This window comes from Rhinatrema bivittatum, chromosome 1 (genome assembly GCF_901001135.1).
Source record: "Rhinatrema bivittatum chromosome 1, aRhiBiv1.1, whole genome shotgun sequence".
Taxonomy (NCBI): domain Eukaryota; kingdom Metazoa; phylum Chordata; class Amphibia; order Gymnophiona; family Rhinatrematidae; genus Rhinatrema; species Rhinatrema bivittatum.
In genome coordinates, this window is record NC_042615.1 from 24,558,525 (window position 1) to 24,569,193 (window position 10,669).

Sequence of the window (10,669 nt, forward strand, 5' to 3'; positions counted from 1 at the left end):
AAGAGAACCCCCATGATCAGTATTGTGGTGTTTTCCTATCGTTTTGGGGAGCCCCCGATTTCTGACAATTTTGAAAATATCGTCTGATATTTTCAATCGTCCGAAGCCCGATTCACATCCCTAGTATTAACTGCCATGCTGTGCACGTTATCCCATGTCTTCTCTAAGGGTAGTAACTGCCGCTCCTTGCAGGTTAACCTTCTGTTCTCTGTTAAGGGTAGTAATCACTCCATGCTACATGTTACACCTAAAGTTAATTTAGGCTCTAGCTTCTGCCCTTTCGAACTGCAATATTTTTCCCACCTTCAATATTTATAAACTGCACGCCTGATAGCACTGTACAGATATTATCTCTTCAACTCCCCCCTCCCACACCTTTGTGTTTGCAGGTTTAATTACATTCATTGTCAGTAGATCCCAGGACACAGGGGTTATCCTTTAGTTTAGGGCAGAAAATATTATGTCGGGACCCAGCCCACCTACTGTAGTTACTTCCAGCAGTGGGCAGCTATAATCCTATCCATGCCATAAGTAAGCATAGGATTTGTTCCTTCTCTCCCATTGAAACTTTATTAAAGGTGGATCCGGGATGCAAGGACCCTGAAGGTGGTCAAGTCCCTCAGGGCCAGTCCTTTGCTTAAGTTTGCAGATAGCTTGAGAATGCTGTACGGAAGAGGGGATTAAGGCTTTATGCTTAATCCTCTAGGGTCTTTAGATTCATCTGCCATCCTGACAGCTCAGAAGCACTCTCCCCATGAGAGTGCACTCTCCCCATGAGCAGAGTATTAGCAACAGCTCCCTTACCCTTCTAGAAAAGACTCTAACATTCTACCTGGGATCTATTGTAAACACCCAGGCTAGGCAAGCTATTTCCTGGCACAGTTACATAATACTCCAAGAGTTTTTGACCTTAAAATCGTTTAATAGGAATAGGTCACCAGATGGAAACAAAGTGCAAAGGGAAATCTCAGTAAAAAAAAAAATGAATAAATAAAAATATAGACACCAGTACAATTTTAACACATTTTATTTTTGAAGTACCCTGGCAGGATTATTGCCTTCTCTTCTCAAATTGCTAAAAATAAATTATAGTTAGCATATATAAATTTGTCAAGCAGTAATTAGCATTCTCATACATTATATTTCAGATAGCTGAACAGTAGCTATTATTTTTAATCAAACTTCAATAACAGGTATACAAGGAAACAAGAAAACCAGTTTTCACCAAGGACTACAATTACATTTTTTTTTTCAAAATATGCATAAACAAGCAAAATACAGAGGAAATATAACACAATGACATGCTTCATAAGTGACAGGAAATGATAAAAAGAAATATACTTAAACATAGCACTGTAAATCTAGTCCCATAATACAGGTTCCATATACTAATACTTCAAAGGAAGTCAAAGGAACAAAAACAGGAAAGTAAACAAGTGATGATGAAAGGTCAGGCACAAGGTCTCAATGTGGAATTTCTAAAGTAGATGTCTCAGCCATTGGGGATCTCAAATTTTTCTTTGCATCAAGAAATGCAATATAACTATTACTTTTAGATACATATTATTATACTATTTTCTTTCCTTTCAAATAGTTGTGTGAAACTAGTCAAACATTTGTGACAAAGATTGATTCTTTGTGCAAATTTCTATATCTTTCAGGTTTCTAGCAAATCATGATAAAACCACAAAAAGACATTTCTATTGATAAGTATGATATTGATAAGACTCAGACTCCACACATCTTCAAGACCTATCAGAGAGGCATACAAAGGAACTCTGCACGCCCCCACAACCAAATCCACCCATCATAGAGCCACTAGAGAACGGGCCTTCTCGACAGCGGAACCAGCCAGCTGGAATGCTATCCCCCCAGATCTCAGACAGGAACCCTGCCTGTTGACTTTCAGAAAAAAAAAACTCAAGACCTGGCTGTTTCAACAAGCCTTCCCATAACCCAGTCTACCCCCTTCCAATCCCTTGATCCTGGCAAGCCCCCTCATCCAGCCTGCTATGCCCCCACATTAGTCCTCGCCTCGCCTTCTCAGCCATTCTACAGTTCGTACACAAGTGCCACCTAATCAGTGCACTCCATTTCTGACCCTGTATATTTTTTGTTATAGTTACTACGTTTGTCTTCTGCTTCTGGCTTCTTCATCTCCCAAGTTTCCATGTCCCTGTTTTATTGTAACGTTTTGCCTCTTCTTCTATGTTAATGTTACAACCCCTTGTTCCATGTAAACCGATTTAATATGATCTGTATCATGAATGTCGGTATAAAAAAGAACTAAATAAAAAAAAATAAGTATGATATCAATAAATCCACTAACACGATTTCATTTCTAAAAGCTATGAAGGGCATGGGTTGGTTACAACTAATTACTGATCCTACTCATAAAAAAGGTAATGCTTTAGACCTGGTATTCTGTAATCCTGCTCATGTCACTATACCCTCTGATAAATATAAGAATGAAAAAGTACCCTGGTCTGACCATCACTTAATTTCCTTTTCCGCAAATATTGAAAAGCAAGATAGAGTGAGAAATCCAAATAGAACTATAAACATAAGAAAAAAGATCACAACTGAGGACTTCCTTATAGCATTTGCCAATAAATTGCCCACAATATTGCATGAAGATGCTGAAAAAAACAGTTGAGAGCTGGAACAATTCTATTATTGATATGTTAGACTCAATAGCCCCATTAAAATCTATCAGGATACATAAGAAAAAGTCAAACCATCAGTGGTATACGGATACATTACGCAGCTTGAAAACATCACTGGGAAAAAAAGAGCGTCTTTGGAGAAAGCATAAAAACAGCCAGACAAAAAACAGTTACTTTGCAACACTAAGAACATATAGACGAGAGATAAATGCAGAGAAAAAGAAATATTATGCTAACAAAATCAAGCTAGCCAATAAGAATCCACCTGCTTTATTTAATATTGTTAAATCTCTGACTTCTTCCCCGAGCTCCAAATTATCTGAAATTGATAATACCTGTGACAAAATAGCTCTATTCTTTCAATCAAAAATCATGAATATTACGTCTGAATTTAAAAATCTACCCTATCCCACATATTCAGATCATACTCCATCTTATAATTGGAATTCATTTGATAAAATTTCAATGGAAACAGTTCAAAAGATAATAAGTAAACAAAAACCATCCAACACCCCCTTGAATCCCTGTTCTGGTGTTATTTTTAAAGGCCTAGGAGAACACTGTCCTGATATAATCTGTTCGATAATAAATCAATCTTTAGAATCTGGATACTGTCCATATCAACTGAAACAAGCCTCTATTACTCCAATTCAAAAGAAAAAGTCGACTTCATTTCTAGATTTTTCTAATCTCAGACCTATTGCTACTTTGACTTCTTTGTCTAAAACAATAGAATCATTCATTTTATATCAACTGAATGAATATTTGCTCGAACACGATATACTACATCCAAGTCAACACGGATTTAGAAAGGGCTATTCAACAGAAACACTCTTGCTCTCCTCATTTGACACATATGTTAGAAGATTTGATTCGAACACATACTTCTTGTTAATATTATTGGATATTTCCGCAGCGGTTGATATGCTAGATCATAAGATACTTCTGTCCAGACTTCAATCAGTTTACAAAATACAGTATTAAACTGGTTTAGCAGCTATCTCACTAACCGCTGCTATCAAGTAAATCTTAAAGGCAAATCTTCTGAAATCTATACCCAAGTCACTGGAGTCCCACAAGGGTCCTCTTTGTCTCCAGTATTATTCAACATTTATCTTCTACCATTGTGTCAAATACTTTCAACGTTAGATATCCAATTTAAGATCTATATGGATGATATACAACTTTTTGTTCCATATAAATCCTCATGGGCTGATAACATCTCCCTATGTAAAATCTACATAAAGACAATTGAGCAATGGCTAAGTCATAGCAGACTTAAACTTAATACCAAAAAAACGGAGTTGTTACTGTTAAGCGTGATAGAAAATCCTGCAAACTGTTCATTAACAATTACATTAGGAAATGAGGCAATAGAAATCAAAAGAGTAGCTCGTAATCTAGGAATACAATTGGATACTAATTTATCTCTAACATACCATGTTTCAAACTTAGTAAAAAATTCATTTTTCAAACTTCATACTTTAAAAAGATTAAAACCTTTTTTATTCAAATCTGACTTTCAAACAGTGCTTCAATCTCTCATTTTCTCCGGCTTAGATTACTGTAATAGTCTTCTCTTAGGCTTGTCTGATTCCACTTTGAAACCTCTGCAGCAGATTCAAAATGCTGCAGCTCGTTTACTGATAGGATCACCAATGAGACATCATATCACACCCTTTCTATTCAAATTACACTGGCTCCCAATTTAATTCCGAGTCAAATACAAAATATTATCACTAATTCTTTCGTTAATATATGATCCCGATTCGACCTGGTTGTGTACCACATTGCGGCTCTATAAACCAACCAGAAGCCTCAGATCCGCTAGTAGGAACCTACTTGATGTTCCCACAATCAGGCTTGCAAGATTAAACATAACCAGAGAAAGAGCCTTTTCTGTAGTGGGTCCCTTACTCTGGAATTCGCTCCCAAACGCTCTGAGACAAATCACCAATCACAAAGAATTCAAAAAGTTGGTAAAAACATGTCTATTCAAAGAAGCTTTTCCAGAACAAGAAGAAATGAATCCATAATTCTCTGAGATCTCATATACCGTTTTGACTTCCAGTTATTCATATTATTGTAAACTATATGAAAACTTGGGAAGCTTGGCTCTACATTATCTCTTAGTGATTTCTGACTTTACTCTGTTTTGTATAAAATTCAGTATATTTAAATTAATAATCGAAGGAGATGTAATTAGAATCAGGGCTTAAAGTATCTATTGTATTTTTTTCTTAACTTCACTATCTTTTGTTTATATTTTTTGTGTTTTATTTCATAATTTATTTATCTAATTAGTTGTTATTATCTCCTATTTTATTTTGAAAAATGTTAAACCATTTGGTCAGCTATTGTTTGTGAACGATGGTATAGAAATGTTTTTAAATAAATAAATAAATAAATAAATAAATATTTGTTCTGTAGGTTTGTTTATTCTTTGTCAGTGTGTCTTTGTCTTTCTTTTGAATATCTTTGAGTTTGACTTGTCCATTACGTTTAAAATAATTAATCTCCCAAATGTTAAACGTCTCTCACATTGGTGTACACACTTAACTGTGACTCCCCAATGCAGTGGTTAGAGTTTGAACCTAGCTTTCACAATTTGAGTGCATAGGTTCGGACCCCCCCTCATCTCCATGGAAGGTGAGGGGGGGGGTTCCGAAGAAAGTTCTAAAACTAATCGGAGAAAGTTCTTTTTCACTCAACGCACAATTAAACTCTGGAATTTGTTGCCAGAGGATGTGGTTAGTGCAGTTGGAGTAGCTGGGTTTAAAAAAGGATTGGATAAGTTCATGAAGGAGAAGTCCATTACCTGCTATTGATAAAGTTGATTTAGAAAATAGCCACTGCTATTGCTGGCATCAGTAGCATGGGATAGACTTAGTTTTTGGGTACTTGTCAGGTTCTTGTGGCCTGGATTCGCCACTGCTGGAAACAGGATGCTGGGCTTGATGGACCCTTGGTCTGACTCAGTATGGCATGCTATTCTTAGGAGCTTGTTAGCAAAGCTGGCTCTTGCTGCTATCGATGGCAGGACTCTTTTAATTTTGACCTCGACGCCCTTCTCAGATCTCACCAAACATTTACAACTACTATGCTGACTTTGAATAAATAAATAAAAAATGCTAAACCCTACACTGAAAATGTATTCTGCAGCCTAAGTGTTGCCTTTGGTGTATGTCAGGACAGCTTGCTAAGCTCAGTTATTAACAAATTAATAAGAATAAGTAAGTAACCCTAACTAATAGCAAGCAGGGAACGTATACTCACATACTGAGAACAAAGTCTATATGACTACTATGACAATGAGCCTAGTGCGTGAGTGGTGGGAGACAAGCGACAGCGAGAGAAGTATAAAGTCTAATTTGGGATCCGTTACTTTATTTTATCAATAGCTGAAATAATACTCTCGCAATCAAACTGTGACACACACACACTCTTTCCATAGTCATGTTCCACCTTTGCTCCTGTGTTTATTTTTTAGACTTTGTGACAGCTCACTTATGGAAACAAAATAGCATTTTGTTTCACATAAAATTTGATTCAGTTACTATTAATAAACTTTTCCCATGCCCTTTCACTCCTTACTCTGCCTCCTCTAGCTGATTAAGCTGATTATAGATTGTGCATCATCTATTTTTTAAATTTTACACTGACTAACCTGTCACCTTACCCTTTCTAGCTTCTGTTATTATTAAATAACAACAGACTTACACACTCGTACTTCTCTAGCTATTCTGGAGGTGTTTTAACAATATTTGGGCTTCTATGACACACAGAAATGACAGAGGTCCTCCCTTGTCACCCTGCAGCCCAGTCCCCTCTGGTACAGTTTCTGTGTCCAAAATCCCTGCTGACGTCAGCCTTAGGGAATAGTCCTCACCTCATTCTGAAATCCTATTTACCATACAAGAAACCGATTAAAATCCACCTGGCACAAATAAATATAATGAAAAAGAATGTTTAAATATTCCAAAATTGTCCTTTTCATGTGGTTAATAAGGTGAACCAATGGGCCTTCATTTCGTTTTTGCTGCCCTGTGGGTCGAGCTAAGCCGGCAACACGCCAGGCCTCCTCTCAGTCATGGCTGCCAGCATGCTGGACTCTGCCCACGGCCTGCTGAGTCTCCGCTCAGTCTTCACCGCTCCTCTTCTTCAGTCACTGGTGGCCCACTGGGCCTCCTTCCTTTTTCATCACTAGCAGCACGCGTTAGGGCCCTAACGACCCGGTACGTTTGTACCCGAGGCAGTGGAGGGTGAAGTGATTTGCCACAGGTCAAGAAGAGTGGCAAAACAAGATGTTCGTGGAAGACCACAAGAAAATCCATTAATGCCCTCCCCATGTACCCACAACCGCTCATCCACCCCAAATCATGTATCCCTTTTATTCACCTACACAAGTCCTCACATCTCTGGTGTAAGTTGTTCTGGCCCCATCTCAGCCAAGCAGCTCCTATGTCCTTCTTATGTGATTAATCTGGCACAGTTTAGACTTTTTTTTACTGTTGAAGAATGAAGCATAGGAAAGTAATCTGTAAAACAATAATCTTCTTTTACCCTGCCTTATAATAAACAGGCACGCATTTTATCCTCACCCCTCTTTTATAAGTCATGACTAAAGTTTTCTATGAAAAAACCTACTTTTATAAGTCTCGTGTCACGTAAGCCACTGGGAATCACAAGAGTCAGATTTGAAAAACTACGTTGACTTACTCTACTGCCTAGAATCTCATTTACAATATTCACACCATTATTCATACTAGGATTTAAGTCTATTCCTTCTTTCTTTTAACACGCTTACTCCCTCCCATTCACACAGTCATTCAGTCTCACCTCACACTTGTGTGGTATATATATATACATACATGCAATGAAAGTATTATCATCCATTAAAACACACACCACCTAACCAAGGCACAATGTATTAGCAGGGCTCCATGGTCATCAGGAGCTAATGGTATTGTTATGTCTGCTAGCACACTTGACACATCTGTAATGCCACTGGTAGCACTAGGACATACAGGCATTTTTCTAACATAGCACATGCAGACCACCTCACAATCCTCCTTCATGCAACACATATCATGATAGGAAGGATGTTGTGGCTACGTTTCCTGGGTTCTGCTGTGAGACCCAATTTTTAATGCAGAGCCCCCTATGTGAGTACATGTGTCACCCTGATCCTTGGGACAGAGATTTGCAGGATAGGTGTGAAAGTGAATGAGTTCTTTATATTCTGTTTTAAGGGAACTGTAAATTGAGCCTTCTAAGTATTGCTATGTCTTCTTTTTTTATGTGTTTGAAGGTGATAATGGATATCTCTCCTTACCTGTTAAATCCTTTCCTATATCCAGAGAGCTTTCTCGGCGATTTGCTGGGCGTATGTTGGGTCTTCTGAAAATCCATTTTTACCATTTGAACCAAATCAATGTCTTTTGCTTCCAGCTCCTGTCAAACTACGCAAACTGTCAGTGGCGGGCTTCACGCTCTGCATCGTACGCCCGGAAGACCCTGAGATGAGCACCTGGAGGTGGCAGAGAAAGATGTGTAAGCTACAGGCACAACAGCTAAATATCAGAAAGGCTGAATCAGAGCTTCGGATGAAGCCTAGCAGGGAGGTGCGACGTGTATGTGATGCAGAAGTGTTGCCTGTAGGCTGCCGGTTTGTGCAGAAGATGGAATGTGCTTTAGTTGTTCAAACTCTTAACAGGTAATTTTCAACAGTGTGCGCAACTCAGCATCTACACGTCTTAAGTATATGCACACAAAGCTGTGCCTGTATTTCATAAAACTGTGTAGCAAGAGCCGCCCAGATGATTGAATTCCACGTATCTCTGCCCCAAAAGCACGTGCCCATGTTTCAGGACGAGCACATTGTGGAATGCAGGGAGCCACATATGTTCTACCCCTATACACATAGAGGTGAGCATTAAAAGGCCATCGCCAACCGTATTTTAGAAAGTGCCCGCATATGTGCATAAATGTCGTGGCGTGCACATCTCAAAAGTTTTCAAAAAGGGGTGGGCAGAGCCTGGGCATTTCGAGGCGTGAACCTGAGAGAAGCACATGCCCCGAGGTCCCCTCCTGCGTAACTTTGCTTCTGCTATGGATACCGAGTAAGTTATAAATAAGGATAAAGAGGCAGATCTGCGGGGTTTTAAGGGTCAGGGTTAACGGGGGTCAGAGAAGGCTATCAAATCGGGGGGGGGGTGGGGTTTGGAGGACCTGTCTCTTAACTGGGTGAACTGGGGACGAGCTGGTAAAACTGGGAACGGTGTTGCTGCACGCCCCTTTTAAAGTCCCCCAATTAACGCAGCAGAAGCGAGATTTGTGCACCCACTTAAAGTTTGTCGCGTATGTGCCCACGGCGAGGTTATTTTACAACATGCGTGCATATGCGCGAATATGTTATCAAATGGCCACAGATAACTGTGCGCACACGCGCGGGTTAGAAAGTTCCCATCCCTTTCCCCACCTGCGCATATTTACTGCAGTCCACGCACGGAGGCGGGTATTTTACAAAGCATGCATGACCCCGCTTATGGGAACACTTACTTATGCATAGCATTTTTTTTTTTTAATCAAAATAGTTTTTATTGAAATTTTAACAGAGGTTTACAACAGAGAAGCTGAACAAGATACAGTTTGCCAGCACCTTCACCAGTTTGCTCACACTTCCAGTAGTTCACCCAGACCCTTCACCACTTTACTCTGACACCCCTCCATCGTTTAATTTAAATCTCGCACATAAAAACTGTAGACAAACAAAAAAAAAAAATAGTGTGATTTTGTTTCTTTGACTCAGTTAGCAAATGTAAAAGTCTAGTAAAAGTCTAGCAACTTGTGAGCCAGCAACTGAATCCAGCCCCGGAGCACCCTGAAACAAGCCCTGCTTTTCTCGTACATCTTAAGCACGATGCTGCTGGCACGCACGTTTTTCAGGCTTTTACGAAAATGCTACTTTCCTGCGAGCATGCTACTTACGTGCATAAACCTCCAATTTTACGCACTGAAACCTTTGGAAAATTGCCCTGCTCGTGTGCGTCTCTTGTGCTTGTGCGCCCTTCAGGTTACGAAGTTCTGACGGCGGAGAATGACCGTGCTGCATGAGGAAGAGGAGCATCCCTTTCTCTGTCACCCTGAACTACGAATGCTAGATGGCACAGGGAAGTGCACTTCGGAGAAAGACGGGCACCCTAAGCAAAAAGGGACACGGTAGAGATAGAAGCTTAAGAGTACTTAACAGCAAGCGTGTGCTGCTTGTGAAAGCATTTTTCTTCATAAAGCAATGAGAATGGGGTGAGCATTTGTTATTAACCTTTTATATGTATTCTTCACTCATGTGAACCTTCTCGAATGCCTTTAGAACACCGGCTATATCTTTCTTTTCTTATGATGGTATTTTTCCAGCAAGCATTATATATTTCTTTTTTTTTTTTTCTTTTCATTTTTCTTCTTCTTCGGTGCTTTCTGTGGAGTCGTCCGGCTTATGTGGCTTTTGATCATTGGGCAAATGTTTTCGGTTTTGCTTCCTCTGCTCAACTCATTACTTTACTGCTCAAAAGCGACTACATACCTGGCCAGGGATATTGATGTCGAGGGTCATCAATTACGTAATGAAGGTGTTAATGTACTATTTGATTCAAAATAGTTTTCCTAAAAAAAAAAGAGTAAAGCTAATATATGTTACTTTCCAGTGACCTAGGGGGCCCCTCAGCCATATGATTTTAGCACAAGGCCTGATTATTTTTATTTACCAGATAACATTTGTATATAAATGTTCTGTCACTGCTTTGGGTAAATCAAATCACATTTAATTCTGCTTCAAGCTTCTCCTTGATTCCTGCAACTTCTTGGATTCAAGGTACTTGCAGCTGAGACTTCCGGCCTGCAATCTCACCAGGTGGTCAACTTAAAGGATGCTCTTTCCCTTTGCTGTGGCTTTCCTGGCTCCTTCTGCTGTTGCCTTGACTGGAGGGCAGGATTCCCAGACTAGT